Genomic DNA, 23,869 nt, shown 5'->3' on the forward strand with positions numbered 1-23,869 from the left:
TAGTGCATATTAATTTCTACACAGCTTAAAATCATCTAGAAAAAATAAATGGAATCATGACTATAATTTTAAAATTCCTAAACGGGGAAGGAAAGAGCTAAAAGCATGGCTTCTATGGAAGACAAGTAGCAAAATATAAGACGTAAGCCCAATCATATCTGTGCTCATTTTGCAATTAAATAAATAAAAACTACAACGATAAGGTGGAGATAACCAGAATGGATAACATATAGTCAAACTATTTGCTGTCTACAGAAGCACATTAAAAATAAAGATAAGGTACGCTGAAAGTAAGAGCGTGACAAATTACATACCATGTTAAAAGCAAACATAAGAATGATGATAAATCTATATTCATATCAGATAGAGTAGACTTTAATACAAGGAATATTGCTTGGTGTCATTCATATTTGGAGCAAACTATAACTAACAAATTAATAAGAATTGTTCACCAATGCAGGCCAAATTCATTTTAGGGGCATTTAATTGGCTATTAAAGAAATATAATAAATTTTTAAAAGATTGAAATTATACAGAACATGTTGGCTTAACATATTATAATTACATAAAAAATTGACAAATAAGAGATATATAATTCTCTAATATTTGAGTGAGGAAATGATACAATTCTAAATAACTCATGGGTCAATGCTAATATCAAAATATATTCAAAACAGAATGACAAAAAATATAATATACCAACATTTATGAGATAGAGCTATAAGATACTATATAGGAAATTTATAGCTTTAAATATTTTTAATAGAAAATAAAAAAGTTACCATCAGTGTTCTAAACAAGATATGTTCATAAGAAAACAAACAGAATAAGACAAAGAAAAGAAAAATTAATAGAAGAAAATTTTATGCTAGGAAATAAAACAATCGGAAAAATTGATGATCTTTATGAAAAGGATTCAAAAAATAAGACAAAATAAGTTACCAATATTAGGAATAAAATAGGGATGTCACTATAGATTATATACATATTAAAATATAAAAAGGAATTATAAATGACTATAAATTTGACAACTTGTGTGAAATGAACAAATACTTGAAAATTACACATACTAGAATGAATCAATAAGTAAAAAAATCTTGAATAGCTATTTGTCAAATATAACAATTTGGTATTGTGAAGCCTTCACACAGATAATCTTGGTTTCACTGGTATATTCTAACAAACATTTAATGAAAAAACAATAACATTTTTGTATACATTCTTTCAGAAAATAAAGGGGAAAGAATGACTTCTCTAATTGTTTTATGTACCCAAGACTTCAGAAATATCAAAACCTAATAATGCCATTATAAAAAATTTAGAGATCAACATAACTTATCAGTAAAGAGCATTTATTTTAATATATTTTTTTATTGATTTCAGAGAGGAAGAAAGAGGGAGAGCGAGATAGAAACATTAATAATGAGAGAGAATCATTGATCGGCTGCCTCCTGCAAGCCCCCCACTGGGGATGGAGCCTGCAACCTGGGAAAATGCCCTTGACCAGAATCGAACCTGGGACCTTTCAGTTCCACTGCCGACACTCTATCCACTGAGCCAAACCAGCTAGGGCAAGACAGCATTTGTTAATTAAACATATAAAATCAATCTAGCAATATATAACAAAAGATAACAACATTATACTATGTTCATCTAGGTTTTATCTCAAGAACTCAATGTTAGTTTATCATTCAAAAATAAATTAACCTAAAGGAATACTATCAAACAACAAAAGAACTATTGATATGTACAACAACATGGATGAATCGTGAATGCATTATGCTAAAGAATCCAACATTAAAATGTCCTATACTGTATAATTTCATTTATTTGACTTTTTAAGTCCCCACCTGAGGATATTTTTCCATTAATTTTCAGAGAGAGTGGAAGACAGAGGGAAAGACATAGAGAAATATCCATGTGAGAGAAACACATCGATCAGTTGCCTCCCATATGTGCCCCAACCAGGGCCTAGGCCGGAGCTTGCAACCAAGGTACGTGCCCTTGACCAGAGTTGAACCTGGGACTCTTCAGTCCGCAGGCCGACGACTCTATCCACCGAGCCAAACTGGCTATTGCTATTTGACATTTGGAAAAGGCAATAATAGAGAAACTCAGCAAGGATCAGTGGTTGCCAAGAGTTCAATTCGGGGTAGCTTCTGAATACAAGTGGAATTCATGAGCTAATTCCTTTGGGTAGAGAAATGTTTCTGTATCCTATCTCTAGATGTAGTTATAAGAATCTATGCACATGTCAAAACATCATCTAATGGAATATATAAAGGCCTACTAAAATCAATAATAAAAAGATTACCAACCCAATTTAAAATTTGACAAAATACTTGAACAGCCATTTTATAAAAATTCATGTGAGTAGCCAGTAAGCAATGAAAATGCAAATTCAAACCACACTGATATTTTATTTCACAACACAGGAATTGGTAAAATTGAACAGTCTGACAATTCCATTTATTTAGAGAAATAGAGCTCCCATATATTGGTACTGAGAGTACAAATGGTTCAACTGGTTCGGAACATTGTTTGGCCATTTCTTATAACATTCGATATAATCTACCCAGGGACTCTGCAATTTTATCCCCAGATATTGACCCAAGAGAAATGAAAACACATCTACAAAAGATTACACAAGGAAGCTTATAGAAGCTTTATTCATAACAGCCTAAGAACTGAAACAACCCCAAGTCCATTTATAGGAAAATGGGTAGACTTATTGTGGTACACTTATACAGGGTAATACTTCTAAGGGATAATTTTTTTAAAAAAGAACAAGCTAATGAGTCGGCAGCAACATCAATGGAGTTGATTCACCAAGGAGTAATCATATAAAAGAAGCCAGATTTTTTTTTAAAAAAGTATAGTGTTCATAATACCATTTTATAAATTCCAGAAACAAGCAAAACTTGAAATCTAATGTGTTAGAAATCAGAAAGTGCTTCCTATTGAGGGAATGTGGTTTTAGCAGAAGATGGGAATTTTCTGTGATGATGAAAATGTTCTTTCTATGTTTTAAGTGGGTTGGTGGTTACACAGGTGTAGACACAGGTCAAAAGTTATGAAGCTGAGGCTCCCCCTTCTGCCCCACCCCCACCCCCCAATGGCAGGTTTCCATTAGTTTATTCATTTCCAAGGTCCAAGGGCCCTTCCTTTACCTTCATAACTCATTTGTTTCCTGAACTTATTTCTTCTAAGAATTACTTCTTCTATCTTTGTGATTTACAAAATAAATGTTCTCTTACAAAAAAAAAAGTTATGAAGTTGAACACATAAGACCAGTGCTTGTAAATTGACTTTAATATAAGAAAGAAAAAGGAGAACAGCCCAATAAAACCAAAGGGCAAGAGACTTGGCAGTTTGTAAAAGATACCGGAACAGCCAAAAAGCACATGAAAGGTGCCCTACTACTTCTGCCAAAATCAGACACTGTCATGGTGCCTGCCAGTTAAGGGACTGTGAGGTGACATGGCCATTGCTACAACCCACAGGTCAGGAAACCACATCAAGAAGCCGTCAATGAAGCAACTTCTCCATTGAGACACATGAAGTTATTGTTCGGGCCCACATGAAGTTATTGTGTAGTCTGCCCACAGCCATCCCATTGGCCCTTCTGACTTACATACTCAGCTATGACTGTGGAGAAAACCAAAATCTGTATTTCTGAGCCCTTGTTCTCCAGAGCTGAAAGCAGCCAGAATGTGGTTTTAGCTCCATCTTCACTTTCAAACTAGCTTACGTATTTGTAATTTCTGGAACAACATATCTTGAACACAGAACTCCAGCCCTAAGAGAGTGTGGGAAGTATTGTCATTTTTCACCATCCCCACAGGAGGCAGGCCCACCAGAAGGATGTTGGAATGGAGACTTAGCGCCCAGCAGGGGTAGGCTCCATTATCATTTACATTTGGAGACACGAAACCTTAGACATGCCATTTTGTTTGCTGTCAAGACTGGAAATTGAACACTAAATATTGGATTTCTCACCACTAAGCTGTACTTAATAAGATACAGTAAGTTTTTCTTTGCATCTTATTTATTTCACCTCAACAGTTTGCGTAATCTTTGGTCCAAGGTCTCCCATTCAGAGAACAATGACATTGAAAGTTTTGCTTGGAATATTTGACAAAACTTGCATCAGATGAGGCTTATTGGTTTTTTAATCCAAACATTTTCAGCTACTCGTTTCTTTTTAATTTAACATTCGTCACTATATATAGTTACAAAATTTTAACTGAATTTATTGGGGTGACATTGGTTAATAAAATTATATGCTTTTTAGGTGTACAATTTCAGAATATGACATCAGTATATTGTATTTTGTATTCACCACTCAAAGTCAAATTACCTTCCATCACCAATTATCTCCCCTATACCCTTTTATACCTCCCCGCAACCCCTTTTCCCTCTCGTAATCATCATACTGCTGTGTGTGTTTATGAGTTGTTTTTTGTTGTTGTTTATTTGATTTTTTTCTCATACCCTTCACCTTCAATTAAATGGAACATAATTATATGATTAGACTCAGATGAGCCACAGGGAACTTTACCAATCTAATGGAAACTAAAAAATAATTGGAAAGCCTATCTATGATGCCCCAAACTGTAGGAAATATATACTTTAGCTTTATTGTGCCTGAAGGGCAAAGCTCATTGTTGAGATGCTATTGCAGAATTTTGCTCACCATCCTGAGTCTATATAGCAAATTAATGAAGGACGTCCTTCTGGACCCCTCAAAGTTACATTTCATATTTTACTTTGCAAATGATTTTAAAATGTATTCTTTTATCTTGGCAGGAGATTACTTCAGCCACCTGAAGGCTATCAGCAGTGTCTTTGAGTGACAGGCTCTGCATAGGGAGTTAAGGCCTCTCACTTTCAATTTGCACTACAGAGCATTAGTTTGTAGGTAGGGGAAGCCAGAGGCTTCCCGAGGCCGTTCTACTGTGTTGGAGATCATTTCTGGACACTGCAGTGCTTGACTGGTGTTTGTACTCACAGCCAACTTTTATGGATCTTCATTTCCCTCTGGCTCATTTCAGGAAATTAGAGAAAAATGAAGGACGCTCTTCTCATGCTACCATGTCCGCTGTACTTGGCTCCAGAGGGCGAGTAAAATCCCAAAGGAGAAGTTTGGTTTCTCATCACAGGGAGAGACTAATATACTCAAAGAATGAGATTCCTTCTGGGGTTCTGTTTTACATTTTGGATTTTAGGACAGAGTCTCTCTCTAACATTCATCACTAGTTGTTTTAAAAAATATTTTATATGTTTCTATTAAATTTTTAGAGACGAGAACGGAAAGGGAAAGAGAGAGAAACATTGAAAGGCTGCCTCCTGCATGCCCCCTAATGGGGATCAAGTCCACAAACTGGGCATGTGCCCTGACTGGGAATTGAACCTGCCTCTAGGTGCACGGGACTATGCACAACCAACTGATGAGCCACACCAGCCAGGGTGCTTTTTCATAATAAAAAATAATTATTTTTTTCCTAGGATGAGATTTGGAAATAACCTCAAGCAATCAGTTCAGCAACTATGTGGCCAAGATGGCAAAATAATTTGCTGAGAAGGATTACCAGTGCAAGTAAAATATTTGTGGCTAACAGAAGTATTATGAATTAGGTCCATAGAATCTAAAAATGCAAAACAGTATGAGATTTAGGTGGCCTTGTGAAAAAAGAATAAAGACAAAGGGACATGAGTAATTGCTCCTTAATTTGATAAATAAGTGGAGAGATGTGCACTTGTGTGGATATTATTTCTTCTATTACGCTTATTTGTCTATAGGGCATAATTGTTTTATATCTTAAATAAAGTATAAGTAGGAATCAGTAGATAGAGTGAATAGAAGTGAGATAAAATGTTGTAGAAAAATCTGGGAAGAATAATGATAAAAGAAAGAACCAGGTAGAACGGTTCACGAATGATATGTTGCCAGATGTTGGTATATTCAAAAGTCCTCAGAAGATGCAAGGCTGTAACAAAGAAAGAACTCTTACCATTCGCAACAGCATGGATCAGGGGTGGGCAAACTTTTTGACTCGAGGGCCACAATGGGTTCTTAAACTGGACCGGAGGGCCGGAACAAAAGCATGGATGGAGTGTTTGTGTGAACTAATATAAATTCAAAGTAAACATCATTACATAAAAGGGTACGGTCTTTTTTTTCAATAGTTTTATTCATATCAAATGGGCCGGATCTGGCCCGCGGGCCGTAGTTTGCCCACGGCTGGCATGGATGGAGATGGAGGGCATTATGCTAAGCAAAATAAGCCATTCAGAGAAAGATAAATATCACATGATCCCACTCATTTGTGGAATCTAATGAACAACATAAATTGATGAACAAAAATAGATCTGGAGACAGAGAAGCATCGAACAGACTGTCAAACTTCAGAGGGTAGACAGGGGAGACGGGGGTTGGGAGGGAGGGGTAAGAGATCAATCAAAGGACTTGTATGCATGCATATAAGCAGAACCCATGGACACAGACACTAGAGGGGGAGAGGGCACCTGCTGGGGGTTGGGGGTGGCCCGGGAGAGGTCAATTGCGGGGGGGGGGGGGGCGAGACATTTGTAATACTATATGTAATACTTTAAACACTAAGAAATTAAAAATAAAGTCCTCAGAAGATAGTTGACCAGGTATAGGTGATGTCCTATATCCCAGGATACTAATACTCTGCATGGCCCCATCAAATGCGACAGAATGTCAAAGAGTCAAGTAAGCACATTATATACTACAGAGGGGTTAATAAATTAGTAAATGAAGAGATTTTAAAGGATGTATATGTAATAAGAACTAGGGCTATCTAAGGGATTAGAAATGTGGAAGGTTAGAGAGAAAATAGTAGAACCTGTCTCTATCTATCTATCTATCTATTTATCTATCTATCTATCTATCTGATTTCTGTATAAGCCAGACTTTCCCTTATGTTTTTGGGGTAAAGTAGGCTATAGTTAACTAAATAGAAACTTGTGTAGTGTTTAAGTTTGAGTTTTAACACATTTTATCTTTTATGAAAACTCCAATCAAATAATAGCAGGTACATGAATTGCTCTACAGGGATGTCTTCTGAAGCCACATTCGAGCCCCATGAGAGTGTCCTAATCAATTACTTATGTCTGCAGTGATCCTGCCTTCTTACCCTGAATAAGACCTTTCACAGTAGATAGCTCTTATACAAACCAGGGCTCACATCAGATGAGGCCTGAAAGTATGTCAGGCTTCTCATATCCAGCAGATACTGGTTTTAATGATGAGTCGTTGGCCAGGGTCTGTATAATGAAGGGACTCACCAGAACCTGAGTATAAAAGACAGCCTACACCCAGACATGATGAAGAATCTGGAGTCACATTAAATTGGACAAGTCTTGGCTTGGAATCAAAGGTTTGAGGAGAAAGATTAATCCAACAAACTTCAGAGTGTCCCTGGCTGGAAAAGGCTGAGATCGGCTGTATCAGAGTGCTTCATTTTGGGTCTCACGTTTATGGATAGTTTTTACATCTTTCTCTTGGACTTTGGAATGTAATGCATAAGGAATCCATAGGCTTAGGGTACCTCATTTGAGATTAGAGTGCACACTTGGATTCTGATAACACAGAACATCCCAGCCTTAAGAAAACTGGTTGGCAGTTCTTAGAGAGATCATTTCTTTGATGATTTGTTTGTTCTTTAAAAGCTGGGCTTACAGGAAAAACAGGTACAGTAGTAGAATGTGAATAGGAATACAAAAGTGCGCAGTCTTCTTTCCTGTAAATACATTTGCAAATAATTATTAAAAATACTAGAGGCCCGGTGCACAAAATGCTTGCACGGGTAGGGTCCCTAGCCCTGGCTGGCAATCAGGGCCAATCAGGGCCTTCCAGCTGCCAGCCAGGGCCTTCCTTCATTCTGTACTGCCCCCTGGTGGTCAGCACACATCATAGGGAGCGATCAAACTCCCAGTTTCTAGTTGAACTCCTGAGGGGACAATTTGCATATGAGGCTTTTATGTGTATAGACAGTTCAAAGGGAAGCACACATGGATATTAATAAAATCTTGGCCACACTTTAGATCAGGTGACAGCATACTTTCCTTGAAGGAACAGGTGGGAAATATTTCAGGGTTTGCCAGCTATGTCATCTCCGTGGCAACCACTCAATGCTCTGGAAGCAGCCATGGGCAAGACATAAGACATGGGGTTGCTGTGTTAAATACAGGTGCCAGACCAGCTGTCTCCTCTGCTGCAGTTCACTGACCACTTCTCTACTAGATCACAAAGAGAGACTCAAAAATATAAAAAATGTAGTGGCCTGTCTGTGAGCCACCTGGTCTGGTCCCAGTATCTGCATTAGTATGGAAATGGCCCAGGGTTGTCCACCTCTGTATTTGCAATATCTTTGTGTGTAGATTTAACACTATAAGTTTGTGCCTGTTCTAGAATTCAGCAACAATATTCATCTTTTGATAGGCAATTTCTAATTGTTATTACCATTTGTATAATCCTTGGCTTATCAAAGAGCTACCTTGTGGAGCAAGCCCCACTGTGCCCTGAAATGTTGGGGTCAGCTGGGTTTCCTTCAGATTTTTGTGCCTCTGGACAGACTAAAGGTGGCTTCTGGGCTGAGCACCGCTGGAAGAATTCCTCCGATCGTTCAGATGCATTTTCTTTCTTGCTCTTTCCATCTCTCATTTCTTTCTTTCTTTTTTCTTTTCTTTTTTTAAATATATTTTATTGATTTTTTACAGAGAGGAAGGGAGAGAGATAGAGAGTTAGAAACATCGATGAGAGAGAATCATTGATCAGCTGCCTCCTGCACATCTCCTACTGGGGATATGCCCGCAACCCAGGTACATGCCCTTGACTGGAATCGAACCTGGGACCTCTCAGTCCGCAGGCTGATGCTCTATCCACTGAGCCAAACCGGTTTCGGCCTATCTCTCATTTCAAAAAGCCTCTCCGCAGAGGAACAGCCTTCTCTCAGGACCAGATTCACAAAATGTGTTGGGCCATTTGATTTCTTCACGCCTCCAATGCAAAAGGGTTGCATTCAGAATATTGGTTATTGGCAGAGGTGGCAGTTTAAGTTAAATGATTTCCTGGCACTACAGATTAGACTTTTCAAAACCGGTTTTATCAGGAGAAATATGAAGCAAAAGCTGAACTTAAGTCCCTAAATCACTCAGGTTTATTGTAGCTTGTCCATTCATGCAATTTGAGATAGAACCTGGGGACATGGGCAAGCAAGTGTATGCCTGCTAATGTTGACAGAAAAAAAAAATACAAAAAGGAAAGATTTTATTCAGTCTATTCCTAGAATTTATTTTTTTTTACTGGCTATATATTCTTCCAGATACTACTTACTGAGAAATGCATGTTTCTCTTAATTCTTTTGCTGACTTAATTTTTTTCTGATAATATAAACTATGTCATTTTTGAAGTAATAGATTCAAGGATTTCAGAGTTTGAAGAGGCTCGAGAAATCTGCCATCCAATGCGTTATTTGACATCAAAACTCTTCTATAATATTCTTGCTGGGTAGTCACTTAGCTTTTTCTTGATTACTTCCTAGAATGGAAAACTCACTATATCCCATGACTTCCCATGCCATTCTCAGTCAAGTCCTAATGATTAGAATTTTTAAAATTATACTAGGAAGTGTAATTTTAAATGTTGAATTTTTATAGCAGATATTTATATAAGAGTTGAAAGATAAAACTTGTACAATCAGAATTATATTCAGTGAGATTTTGCATAGTGATAGCTATGTAACTCTGGTCATTAGTATAATAAAAGTTTATTTATGTCCTTCATTGTTTCAAAAGTGATTCAAGAAGCCTGAAACAATACACATGATAAGCAAGATGAAAATTAAAGGGGGTAAAGAAAACAGACCCAAAGGAAAATTAGGAAAGGGAAATAATGTCAACTAGAATTAAGACTTCTCATAAAATTTGTGATATTAAATACTTCATGGTTACTAAGTCAAGCAGCCAAAGCAAAGAGAGATACAAGCTCATTAATGGTTAAGGAAGAGCTATTGCTTCCCTTGTTAAGCAAACCTTGATTTGCAGAATGAATATATGCTGTTGTGTCCTGAGCAAAGTCTCAGCCACATCTTCCCAGAACACATTTCAGAGAAAGCTCGCTGATAACACACAGTACAGCAATCAAAGTGCAGTTTCGTGAAAGTAGTTCAGTTGTCCTATCAAAGACAAGAATGGCCACTGCTTAGTAGTCTGATTTGACCAAAGGGTAATTTTTAAATACCAATGGGGAGAGATAAACTGAACATCCTTTAGTTAGTACTCCTCAAAAATTCTATAAGTGAACTTTACATATGAATAGTATAACAGAAAATCCAACGGTATATTCTTTGGTGAGAAATAAAAGTTCAGAATTTTGAAATGATTTATTAAGGACACATCCAAATGCTCTGACAGTCAACTAGGTAAGAGGGAATGTTGATATCATCCTATCTAATAAAAGAGAAACATGGTAATTAGCGTACGTCCACTACCCTTCCCATTGGCTAATCAGTGAGATATGCAAATTAACTGCCATCCAAGATGGCGGCCGGCAGCCAGGCAGCTTGAAACCAACATGAGGCTTGCTTGCTTCAGTGACGGAGGAAACCAACGTTCCCCGCCTGCCTTGCTGGCCTCTGAGCTTGCAGTTTGAAACATTGTTACAAATATAGAAGCTAAACAAAACCCCAGAAACCTGCTTTTAGCCTGCCGGGATCTCAGAGCTGGAGTTGATACAGAGTTTCGATTATAGAACCCAAACAAACCAGATACCTGCTTTCAGCAGCAGAGGCCTCAGAGCTGGAGCCAGAGCTAAAGCTGGCCCAGAATAAAAAAGAAAAAAAAAGAAAAAAAGGAGCAGTTGGGAGCTTCAGTCACCCGCCAGCCTGAAAACAGCCCTCAGCCTCTCACCCAGACTGGCCAGGCACCCCAGTGGGGACCCCCACACTGAAGGGTGTGTGACCAGCTGCAAACAGCCATCATCCCCTCACCCAGGCAGGCCAGGCACCCCAGTGGGGACCCCCACCATGATCCAGGACACCCTTCAGGGCAAACCAGCCAGCCCCCACCCATGAACCAGGCCTCTATCCTATATAGTAAAAGGGTAATATGCCTCCCAGCACCAGGATCAGCGGAGCCGCGAGGCCTCCCAGCACCGGGATCAGCGGAGCTGAGAGGCCTCCCGGCACCGGGATCAGTGTGATAGGGGGCAGCGCCCAAACCCCCTGAACGTCCTGCGGCTGGCTCTGTGTGTGACAGGGGGTGGAGCCACAACCTCCCTATCCGCCCTGCTCTGTTTGAGACAGGGGGCAGCGCCCAAACCCCCTGATCGCCCTGCGGCTCTGTGTGTGACAGGGTGCAGCGCCCCAACCCGCTGATCGGCCCTGCTCTGTGTGTGACAGGGTGCGGCACCCCAATCCCTCCCCCCCCCCACGGGCCCTGCTCTGTGTGTGATGGGGTAGAGCCATAACCTCCCCATCGACCCTGCCCTGAGTGTGAGAGTGGCGGTGTCCCAACCCCCTGATCGGCCCTGCTCTGTGGGTGATAGAGGGTGCTCCCCAACCCCCTGATCCACCCTGCTCCGTGCATGACAGGGGGGAGCTCCCCAACCTCCTGACGGGCCCTCCTCTGTGCGTAACAGGGTACAGAGCCCCAACCCCCCTGATGGGCCCTGCTCTGTGCCTGACAGGGTACGGAGTCCCTACCCCCCTGATGGGCCCTGCTCTGTGAGTGACAGGGGGCAGCGCCCTAACCCTCTGACTGGCCCTGCTCTGTGCATGACAGGGGGTGGCGCTGCAACCTCCCCATCGACCCTGCCTTGAGTGTGACAGGGGGTAGTGCCCCAACCCCCTAATCGGCCCTACCCTGAGCATGACTGAGGGTGGCATCGCAACCTCCCAATCCGCCCTGCTCTGTGCATGACAGGGGGCGGTGCCCAAACTCCCCAATCGGCCCTGCTCTGAGCCCGACCAGGGGCTGCACCTAGGGATTGGGCCTGCCCTCTGCCACCCAGGAGCAGGCCTAAGCCAGCAGGTCGTTATCTCCCGAGGGGTCCCAGACTGTGAGAGGGCAGAAGCCGGGCTGAGGGACTCCCCCCCCCCCCCCCCGAGTGCACAAATTTTTGTGCACCCGGCCTCTAGTCTATATATATAAAAGGCTAAGTGACTGGCCAACCAGCTGGTAGGTATGATGCACACTGACCACCAGGAGACAGACCCTCAACACAGGAGCTGCTGAGCAACAGCAATTTTGCAGAGTCCCTTTTCGCACTCCGGGACCCCTCGGGGGATGTCGGACTGACAGTTTTGACCAGATCCCCACAGGCCAGGCCAAGGGACTCCCTGCCTGAGGGACCCTGCTCACTCTGCAGACAGCTTTGAGCCCCTGCGCTGCCCCAGGTGGGTCCGGCTGGGGAGGGACTGCAGGAGGTTGGCTCCATGGCATGTGTGGCCCATCTTGCCCAGTCCCGCCCTGCTGGTCACCTTCTAATTAATTTCCTTTCAATGTTCACAAATTTGTGCACTGGGACTCTAGAAATTATGATAAAAAGGAACCAAAGAGAAGCACCTGCATCGATGATTCTCCTTGAATGAGTCTATTTGTGTGCCCTCGGGTGGGCCTGTAATGGGCTATTTCACTGTGCAATCAGAAATGCTCTTTGGAAACTAACCAGTAAACTCTAGAACAGTGGTTCTGAAACTTTAGTGTACTGAGGAATCACTGTCAACTATGCCAAACTCCCACTTCCCACAACTCTGATTTCTTAGATCTGTGTGGAACATAGGAATCTACGTTTTGTCCATGATCTGTGGACAGATTTTGAAAAGCATTGTTTTAGACAAGTTTGGTCTCTACTCTGGGGCTAAGATTATGCTGGTAGACAAAGTTATTAGTGGATCATTAGTAACAAATTTTGTTTTATTTAATTTCCCCTGTTTTGGAGGTGGAAGATTATGTCTCTTTTTCATAGAATTCTTATAAAACTGCCTTCATTTATTTAAAGCTCAATTTTCAGAATAAGATAAAGGAGATTTCTTAGAAATCTCTCCTAGTTAAGCATTTTCTTAACTAGGGTAAGTGAACCTCTACCCTATACCATCAAATTGCCAGGCCACAACTCTCTTTTTATACTGTGTTAACATATATTTTTTACTTTTGGTATTATTCTTGGAAACTTTATTGTTCACAGGATGCCAGAGGGAGACCATGTTACTTATAGTTGTGTGGTTATAAACAGATTGAGAGACACAACCAATGTCAATAAGCATCTGAAAAAAAATGAGGCAGAGCAGGGTAGAGGAAAGAGTTTGCTTCTGGCAATCCACTTATCTTCCCCTGAGAGCTGGTGAAAAATGGATTATCTGGCCACCTGCTTGAGTGGCTCAGGTGAGGAATCTGCATGCTTCAGCTCTTCTACAATCTGGGTATTTGCCTTCTTAGAAGCAGAGCTGATGAAAATAATCTCATGCTTAAATTCCCACGAAGGGCAAGGACAGAGAATGAGCTCCTTTGTCTATGTTAAACTCTGGATTAATTTAGCTAATCACTTTCAACATTCCATTTTCAGCACCCACACAAAGAATGTACAGCTCTTTGACTAAAGTAGCAAAACAGATACATGTTCCCTCTACTCCTCTACTGGGTTCTGGGAAAAAGGAAATGAGTAAGACAGATTTCCGCAAGAAATTGGTATCTAATACCCTCACCTGCTCACTGGGCTCTCCACTGATTTATCTCACCCTCTATCCACCCAGGTAATTTTTCATGGTGAGGTCAAGGGGTGAAGAAATCACTTCACCAGGTTACTTTCTATTATCTGGGGTATAAAAATGTTCTTGGCCAAAAAGTATGTGTTTCTACTATCGGCAAATAGAGGTAGTAGATAAAAGCAGATTTTGGGGGGAAAATATGGGGAAGGAAAAAAGAAGAAACAGTAGGCAATGCAGTGGCTAGGATTTTCTTTTCGCTTGTGGAAAACATAATCACGGAGTTGCTTATGTTAATAAGTATGGTTTCTTTCAAGGTGAATAAGGTGCTGGCAGTTACATCCAAAGATAAGAAATTCTGAGGATATTGAATGAGAGGATTTCTTTCATTAGTTAATGGGCAGCCTTCCCGGCTGGAAAGGGTGCCCTCAACTAAAAGCCCCTGAAATTGCTTTTGATACAAACTTGGTTACAGTTTCTGCAGAAAAGCCACTTTTAAGACACATTGAACAGCCAACAATATATTTGATGAGTTTTAAGGGCTGTACTATATTCTCGCTGGGTGGTAGGAAGGAAAGCTAGGGCCAGGGGTAACTAATCAATGATTTGAACAGGTAGCATTCGTGAGAAAACTAAATATGTAACCTCAAGAGTATTTAAAACGATTTCTAATTAATCTCTCCTCTACTTTTCAGTACTTGCCATTATTTTACGGTGCAGATTTGTTCATGTTTTGTTCACAACCACATACACAGACCACAAGTTTAGAAACCTGGCGTCTATGTATTTGCTCACATTAAGGACATCCTGGGTATTAGGACAGAGGAGCGTAGGAAGGGACCACTGGTTTAATTGGCTAAAAGATACAGGAGAAAAATAGCTTTAAGCAGATTGGTCGTAAGACTCAATTGAAGCAACGTATGCCCGCCATGGCAGCTTCAGCCGACACTTCTTACCCGGCGGGGAAGGGTGCCCTTCCCAGACCGATTTCCATGCTGGTTCTCGCGTTCTCCTTGGAGAGGACACCGCTTCCCCGCACAGGCTTTGCCTTCACTCGGCTTCACGTTGAATCCTTCCTCCACCCCGTCTTGCAGGGAGACTCCCCGAGGCCCTCCTGTCCCTCATCACGCCTTTCCTTCACCCCTGCGCCACTCACATGCTCCATGTCTCACAATTCACCGGCGTTTTGCTGGCTCTGGGATTACAGGGAAAACACACCCAAAGGACAGACGAACGCAGCTCTGGTCTGAAAATAAATGTAAGACGAGCACCTAAGTAGGGTGCTGCCTGGATGAGAACCTCCGACCTAGTCCATAGCTATGTCCCTAGTCAGCCCAGGAACCTGGTGCTCAGGCGGCCTTAAATGGTGTTAAAAGGTGAGCGGAAACATATGAACAATTAAGGCTTCGTTCCAGCAAAAATATAGATGTGAATGGGTCAGGGCCAAACAGGAAGCGGTTAGAAACTCTCCCGAGAGAAGCCAGGGCCAGGCACGTGGAGGAGGCCTGAGGGAGGCGGAAGCAGGAAGCTGTGCGTGGGGGGAGGGAGCGGAGGCCGGCTCTCCGCTGTGATTGGTTGGTTCTCAGCGTCGGATTTCCTGACGCACTTGCACTTCCGGGCTCAGCGGGTGCTCGCTTCCCTTGCGGCCCTGGGAGTGGAAATGACGCTCGTGGAGCCGTGGCCTTGGCTATGGAATTTATGGGACTGCGCCTGCTCGCCTGCTCACCTCCTGGCGGGACTGAAGCCACAGGAGAGGGAAAGGTGAGAATGCGCCTCGTGAAGTGTAAGGGCTCCGTGTGGGGGCCTTCGTGTCCTTTTCTGTCTCCCCGCCCTGCGGCCCGGCCTCCTGCGCGCACCACCTGTGCGGCCACGCAGGGCCCGGCTCGCAGAAAGCCTCCCTTGGTTAAGAGTCCCGCTGATACCACCTCGAAATTCTTAATTTTATCCTGTAACTTGTGTGTTATAAGTGAAGGCCTGTGGGAAAATGGAGCGCAGCAGGAGATTCAGTGTAACGAGGCTTGCGGCCCGCAGGCTGTGAGTTTGACATGCTTGAGATACAGACACTATAATGCGCATGCCCACAGCCCCTCCTGGACTCGCTGCAGTGCGGCCTAAGTCCTAAAACGGGGTTAAGTAACCCAGCCGTGGGAGGGAAGATGTGAAGGTGATGACCCAGAGAGGGGAGGGGGGCGGATCCAATGACCCTGAGGCCACACTTCCCCCAGGAACCAAGCCTTCTGCCTAAGGAAGCTATGGCTTTCTTCTAAAAACACCAGAGATCCTCCCATCACACCCTTTCCTACCGCGTTGTTACTTCCCAGCATCGGCCATGCACTGGCACTGAGGATAATGGAATGAGTGGGAAAATGGGGCTTCCAGTTCCCTTTCCTTTCAGTCCTTCCTTCCGCACACCTCCATCAGTCCAAGGTAGTGTTGGGGGAGTATGTGCACACTGAAAAGTGGAAGATGGTGCTGATGGAAAAGAATACCAAAATAAATATAAAAATAAGAAAGAAAAGATGGTGTGGTTGAACTAGATGAATGTACCCAATACCTCTGAACTATACCCTTAAAAATGGTTCAGATGGTACATTTTGTTACCCTTACTTTAACATAATTAAAAAGATTGAACTTACTTTAAAAGAGAAGTAAAATAAAATCGGTTGAGTTAGCCTTGGGGCATGTTCCTGCTGTGCTGGTGAGAATGAAATGCATATACTTTTTTTAGCTAAAGCAGAGGATTTGCATAACTGAGATGCTGCCTAGGGGCTAACTCATATTGTCACTTAAAAGGACATTACATAATATAAGGGGAAGGGTAAAACCATGAGATTTAAAGTTTTAATTAAAAAATTGACTTATGTTAAATAGTAAACAAACACCATGACAAGACTAGAGAGGGACTGCAGGGAAAGAATATGTACGTGTTTCAGTACTTTTAAAAGCACTGTTTTTTCATGCTTTTTAAATAAGAGGCCCCTCTGGGCCCTGCACATTCTGTAGTTGGCGCTGATCATCGGCACTGTGTTTACATTGATGAGGAGTATTGTTGGAATGTAAAGGTGTGTGAACCCCCCCATGTATAGTTCTGGGAGCACAAAGAGCCCAGTGCAATGCTTAAAATAGAGGCACATCCTTTTAATTTGAGCCTTTTACCCATATCATGTTGTTAACAGGCTTATTCTGTGAGTTCTCCGGTGTTGCTTTTTTCTTTGATTCATTCCTTGATACTTGTGCTATTTGAGAAAAGTATTCAATGTCATTAATCAGTGACAGCATTTAACAGTGAAAAGCTAATGAAGCAGAAAGGATTTTAATTGTTCATAACCATCTTTTCACTTTTACTAATTGCTTTGTGGGTTTTCCATATATCTTCTCTCAGTTAAAAGAATTCTCAAAAAGCAAGGCAGAGACACTTTTAAATTCTCACACGCCCTTTCAAGTTGCTCTTACCAATTCCATAGCAATAAAGAGAAAAAAGGGATGTTTCCCGCGGCTGCGAGGCCCCCTGAGTGCCGAGTTCCACAGGGAAAGTTGTCTGCCTCCCTGTAATCACTTGACATCTTGCAGTTCCCTTTTATAACTTTCTTACAGAATGTATGCCTTTCAGTCTTCCCTGTGCTAATATTTTCATGTTATTGATTACTGACACGGAGAAGAAAGGAACACTTAATACGTTTATTTCTTCACTCTATTTCTCTTACTCTATTTTATCCCCTTCTCTCCTCCCTTCCTGCGCCTGAATCCCTGACTCAAGTGCTTGTCATCTTCAAAGCAGGCGCGAGGCCTGTGTCACAGCTGCAGGGAATCAGGCTGATACGGAACCTTAGAATCTTGCTGTTCTTTTAAAAGTGAAAGGGTCAGAAAGATCCACCCGGTTGTCCACTCGGTAGGTCATTCTAAACTTAGGCTGTTGTTTTTATTTTTAAGGCGTATAAAACATGCTGCCTTTTCTATGAAGAAAGACACCACTGTCCTCTATCAGTAGCGCCTGCACTTGGAATTGTATTTCCGTAGGAGCAAGGATCCATCCACCTTCCCTTTCAGGATGCTCGCTGGGACCAGCAGCTGCTGTGAAAGCTATCCCTCCTGGGGTGATGGGTGCATCCACTCAGTTACTTAACCTTGATGCTGCCACACCGAAGGACACTTTCCTGGGATTGGGTAGCTCTACTTTGTAGCACTTGTCTTTTTTTTTTTAACATGTTTTTATTGATTTCAGAGAGAGGAAGAGAGAGGGAGAGAGAGAGTGAAACATCAGTGATGAGAGAGAAGTATTGTTCAGCTGCCTCCTGCACGAGTTCCCCACTGGGGATCTAGCCCACAACCCAGTATGTGCCTGGTCCTCCTGGTTCATGGGTTGATGCCGGGCTACTTTGTAGCATTTGAACACTGACACCTACTTTTCCCTCTTGGTTTTTGGATCATTATTTTCTTTTTTTCCTTCTTTGTCTTTATGGTTGTATATCTTTTTACAGCTGCTCCTTTCCTCGGCCAGTTCCTCTGATGTGCCCATGTCCTCAACACTGTATCCTCAGCCCTGTTTCTCTTTCACTCTGTAATATTCTCACTCGGTGATCTCATTCAAACCCAGGGCTTCAACTGCTTTGTCTACCTTGTTGACCTGTCTCCTGCCTGGACCTCTGGTGTTGTTTTCTGCATATTCGCTGATTCAATTAGCATCGTGTTGTAACTAACAAAATTCGACAAGCAGCTAAAAGAAAGTAGGGCATACTTTTTATCAAATACCAAACAATAACCAGAGACAGTCAACCCGTGGCTTTTGCAGAAGACCCAGTTATTAATGACCCAAGTTTGATCTCCCTTTATGCTCAGCACTATTAGCATATCATTTTTGTCCTAATGCTTGTTGCTTGTTAGTCATGCAACAGCTGATATGTCTCCTGGCATCACATGCTTGTTGCAGAAAGGAACATGGAGGAAGAAATAAACAGCTGAGCTGCCTTTTTTTTTTTTTTTTTAAATAGGAAGCAAAATTCACTAGCAGTCCTACCAAACATATGCCGAGGTGTATCACTGATAAAGTGTCCTTTGGCTATCTCTCTAAAAGTGATTCTTAAGCTTTCCACTGTCCTCTTCTGTAATGTCCTCTTTCTCCATTGCAGAAGAATGGTGTTAGGAATAACTCGTCCACAGTGTGGGGTAGCCAATCCAGTATTGGCCCATCCATTTTCATACTTGACATCTCCAACTGGATATTCCACAGGTACCTTAAACTCAGCCTGTAGATTTTTGGAGAGGAGTGAAATTTGGAAAAAATAATGGTAAGATTTTAGGCCTGACCCAGGGAAAGAATGGTGCTCCATTAGGCTGATAATTGTCTGTCCCTATCATTTTCGTGAAATTGTTGTAGCATATACATCCTCAGGGTAGTCAAGGTCTTTGTTGCTGGATGTGACAAACTTCAGGCTTCCAGGCTTTATCATAAAAGACAATGGTTGTAGAAGAATAAGGTGCTAGGATTCCATCTTTCTTGTGCCTTTTCACCCTTAAACTGGAATGGCCTCTCTCCTTTTTCTGGACACACATGTGACTTGTTTCTCTCTCTACCTGTACTTGAACTTTTTATAGTGCTTAACATATTTTTTCTCATTACAGTTCTCTGTCCTTGCCTCTTTTCGTTCCTTTTCCATCTCCCTCAATGGTGCCCTGTTGAGCAGCTCTTGAAGGTATTGATGTAATCACTTTCTTGTGTGTGGTTCATGTTCGCCAGTGTTTTCCGAAGGGTGAAACACACGCCCGTCATTATGGTTGTCAAGTATAATAGCAATAGTAATGATTGCTAACAATAACAGCGATAATAATAATTGTTGGCTTTATTTACCTTCTCGAAGGGGTGACATAAATGATATAGTCCATTACTGTATAAAGTGCTCCTTTGAGGGAATGCTCTCTGTAAAATAGAGTAACTCTCCCTAGCACCTGAGTAAAGTGCTGTTTGGAACAAACAATGATGTGTGACTGTTCACATTTTCTTTAATATTGAGAATATAACATTTTTTTTAATATTGAGAATATAATCCAGATAAATTGATTGTAGAATATCACTGTGCTAAAATCATATCAGTGACTCAGTTTTTCCATTTTACAAATTGGTTTCAGGTGAAATGTGCAAAACCTTTACTTTCTAGGTTGGTTTGAATTTTTCTTGCACAAGTCAGTTCTCTATATTGTAAATACACACAGAGGAAGTGGTATTGTTTTCTGCAGTACTCAGCGTAACTTGTCAATCCATCACTTCCACTTGTGACAGGACAGGGGAAGGTCATGGAATTGTCATTTTTATGGCAAACTTGAATGATGCTCTTGCATAAATAAATATAGAATCCCCTCAACTCCTAGAAACATAGTCCCCTTTTGCAGAAAGGATAAGATATGCAGCAGAAATGGCTTCACTCCCACCGCACATTTTCCAGGATGTTTAGAGTTGTGTCCCAATGCTCTACGGATTTCTGTTTTCTTGAAAATACAACTTGACTCTGTCACAGAATTACAGAGAGATAAAAGAGGACCATTTAACCTGCTCCTGTTCAAAAATATGCAAGCTTTGTTTGCAGGAGTGAAATTGAGTCTAAATTAAGCAAAAGATGAAAATGTGGCACCAAAATAAAAATACTTTTCTTGCCAACCTGAACACAGAAGCTGAAAAATCCTCATACATAGGAAAAAAATAAAAAGGAAATCGGCTTTACCTGACTCATTGATTACTCTGTGACTGGAAGATTAACCTGAGATTTATTTAAAGGGAAAGAAGAACCTCAAGGGCGAGATCAGATGAGAGGATTTAGGAGGCCAGTGAGGTTACCTGGGTTAAGTCACAGGATGACACATGGGGATGACCTGGCTGGGAGGGCATAGTAATTGGAGTTCCTTCACGCAGAGAGAAATGTAGCTAGAGTTTCGGTTCTCTTATAGGAGAACAAGAGAAATAAATTCATTGAGGGTAGGAAAATAGAAGAGGAAGCAACAGTTTAATACTGGAAGTTACCAATACACTTCTTAGGTCTCTCTCAAATGTGCATAGTTGAAGGCAGGTCGTTCTTAGCTGGGGGTTACATTTTATGACATGTTAACGGATATTATAAGTAGTTTGTTTAATTTAGAGAATGTGTACACATCATATTTTTAATATTAAAGTAAAATGAATCACCTGTTATTTCTAGGCAGTCTTCCTTTTATATCAAAGAGTAGCAGTTGAAACTACCTTGGGGTTGATACAGTCACCATATTTTATTTTATTTTATTTTATTTTATTTTATCTACATGACTGTCTCACTCTTGGATTTTTCCTGGACATTTTCTTTTCGGTGTGTAGGTGACAACTAATAACAGCAGGTGCTGAATTTCAGAAATTTGTCAGCAGCTTCTTCAGTCCCCAGGAGAAATGACCTTTTCTCTCTGTGTCCTCCCTGTTCTCCTGTGGGACTTAGGTGAATTGATTCTGCTCCTTGTCAGTCTCCATTTTGCCAGTTTACACTGAGCACCTGCTCTGTGCCAGGAGCTGTTCAGGTTCTAGGGAGAGAATGGATCAGGGGTGCTCTGTTCTAAAGGGAAGGAGCCAAAAATAAACACGGAGTGAATTTCAAATATTGCTCTCTCTGCTGTGGAGACAGCACAGCAGGTGCTGAGAAAGAGTGACTGGCCTGGGGGGAGGACGGCTCCATAGAAGTGGAACGTGCCTGCGACCAATTCCAGCATGTCATCATTTCAAGAGTTTCATCCAAAGGTTGATGAGACTTGGGGACTCAACAGGGTTGAGTCACACATGTAGTCACCTGTTGGGAATGGCTAAAGGCATTTCCCCAAACCTGAATAGGAAACTGGTTGTGGCTGCCAGACAGCTAAAAGGCATCTCAATCTACATGTTATTGCCTCCTACTGGCCAAACACCTGAACAGCCGTAGGCGAATTCCCCCATTCTGACAGTGTTTCTGTATACCCTTTGAAGTGTATATCTCTGCCTCACCTCAGGACAAGTTGTGATAATAAAAAGCATGGGGTCCCGGGGACAGAGAGAACCTAAGATCTTGGATCTTAGCTCCTTTAGCTAAGCTCCTCTGACCCCCAATGCCTTTCAAAATTCTATCTCGTCTCCGGACTCTTTATTAGTCTCTGGATTCCTATGTCATCTGCGCACAGCCCCTTTTCTAGATTCCTGAACCCTTCTTGATGCTGGGACAAGAACCTCGGCAGAATGTGATCCAAATTTTCCAGGCACCCCCCCCAGCAAGTGAATAGGCCCAAAGTTAGAATAAGCTGGGTATGGCCAAAGATGGAAGGAAGGCCAATGGAATTGAACCAAGGCGTTAAAAAGACTGAAAGGATTCTAGCAAGATAGGCAGGAGCTGATCCTGGAATTGCCTGTAGGAATTTGAATTGCATTATAAGTGCAGTGAGAAGCCATGTTCCTTGCTATTATGGAGGTGGTGTTTAGCTCAATCAAGGTTGTGACATATTCTGATTTTGTTCTTTCTTGGTGGATTAGGGAAGGGCAAGAATAGAAGCAGGGCGATAGGATGGATGTGACTGAGTGATTCAAGGGCAGGATCATAATAGAAGTTAGCATGAGGGGAAATAAAATTGAACCAGGTGGAATATTCCCCACCATCTGAAGGTGGAGCACGTGGTCACCTGCAGAATTTGGTTTGAGTGATGTTCAATGAGTATTTCCTCTTTCCCTTGTAGATTACAAGTGAGAAAAGAAAATTTATCATTTGTCATTTATTTCTTGTACTAAATTCTTCCTTTCCAAATCCATATAATTTTCTGAGAGATGCTATATTAAGACTTTAAAGTAAATTCAATAATCATAGCATGTCTTAAATGTCATGGAAGATTCCCTCTACCAGGAAAAAGCAGCTTGGATAGAAGGACAAGACAGACACAGAAGAAAACATATAAGAAAATAGCATTGCATCGTCTTGAGCTATGATTTGCAGACTGTGTTGGTTTTTTTCTGTAGTTCTTCCATTACAGCACTACATTTTAGCTACCAAGGAAATGTTTGTTGACAAATACGGCTGTAGTCTCCAGAGTTCCCATCTTAGTTTAATAATCTAATTCTTCCATGTGATAAACATGTGGCTTTTTCAAGAAGCCTGCTTTTGGATGTTGAACTTCACACATGATGAAGGGCTAAATTCCTTTTTCTGAAGGGTAATCAAAGACAATGATGTTTTTGGGAGATTGGTTTAAATTGAATTCCTTTGAGTTTCATTGTATAATATTTGGTCATCCTGCCATATTTTGAGTACGGTATCATATGGTTTATAAGGCATGGCCTTAAGGAATAATAAATTCAGCAATGAAAGACGTAAACACCCATCAAAGGCAGGGATTGATTCAGTGTGTCAAACAGTATTTTAAACATCTGTTATGGGAAAACATGCTAGGTACCCTGTAGAATATAAGGCCTTGGGCAGACTACATATATACTTAAAAATTATAAAAGATAACATTATGTAAGATTTTGTAAATTGGGTGGTTCAAAGTGTTGCTAGAAGGGTTGAAAGAAATTTAAGGGAGTCTGGGGAGTCGAGCAGACTTTACTAGAAATTGTAGCATTTTAACTGGATTCTGAAGGACCCGTGTTATTTTCTTAGGAAAAAAAGGACAAAGATGCATCGTCAGTGAGCCATGAGAGTCAATAAAATTATTGGCCCCTACAGCTTAAGTCTTCAGGAAGGCAATAGGGGACTCCTGTAGACGTTCCTATAGGGCGTGTCTCAGTCGCAGGGGCAACTGGGAAACTCTTTAGAACTAACAGATGCATGTAGCCTCTACTGGACTTCTGGACTGAGAATGATGGAAACATCTGGTTAACCTGCTCTCCATAATTAGTGACAAAGAAAACGCACATTACAACCACAGGTGCCTGCAATGGCTTGTCAAGAAGTGAATATTGTGTTTCTTGGTCAAGTTTTATGGATACTGAGTATAATGGTTTATCTTTGTTTCCATTCTTTTGTTAATCATTTTGGATATTAAGTTAGTTTACAAGGAATAGTCTGTATAGTTACACTATTAAAGGGAACTACAAAGGTTTTAGCTTGTGGCATAATTATTCAAGCATAGCTGCAAAATACGGAGAGTACATATTTCAAATTGTCTATGCT

This window comes from Myotis nattereri, assembly GCF_964212035.1.
Source record: "Myotis nattereri genome assembly, chromosome: 11".
NCBI lineage: Eukaryota > Metazoa > Chordata > Mammalia > Chiroptera > Vespertilionidae > Myotis > Myotis nattereri.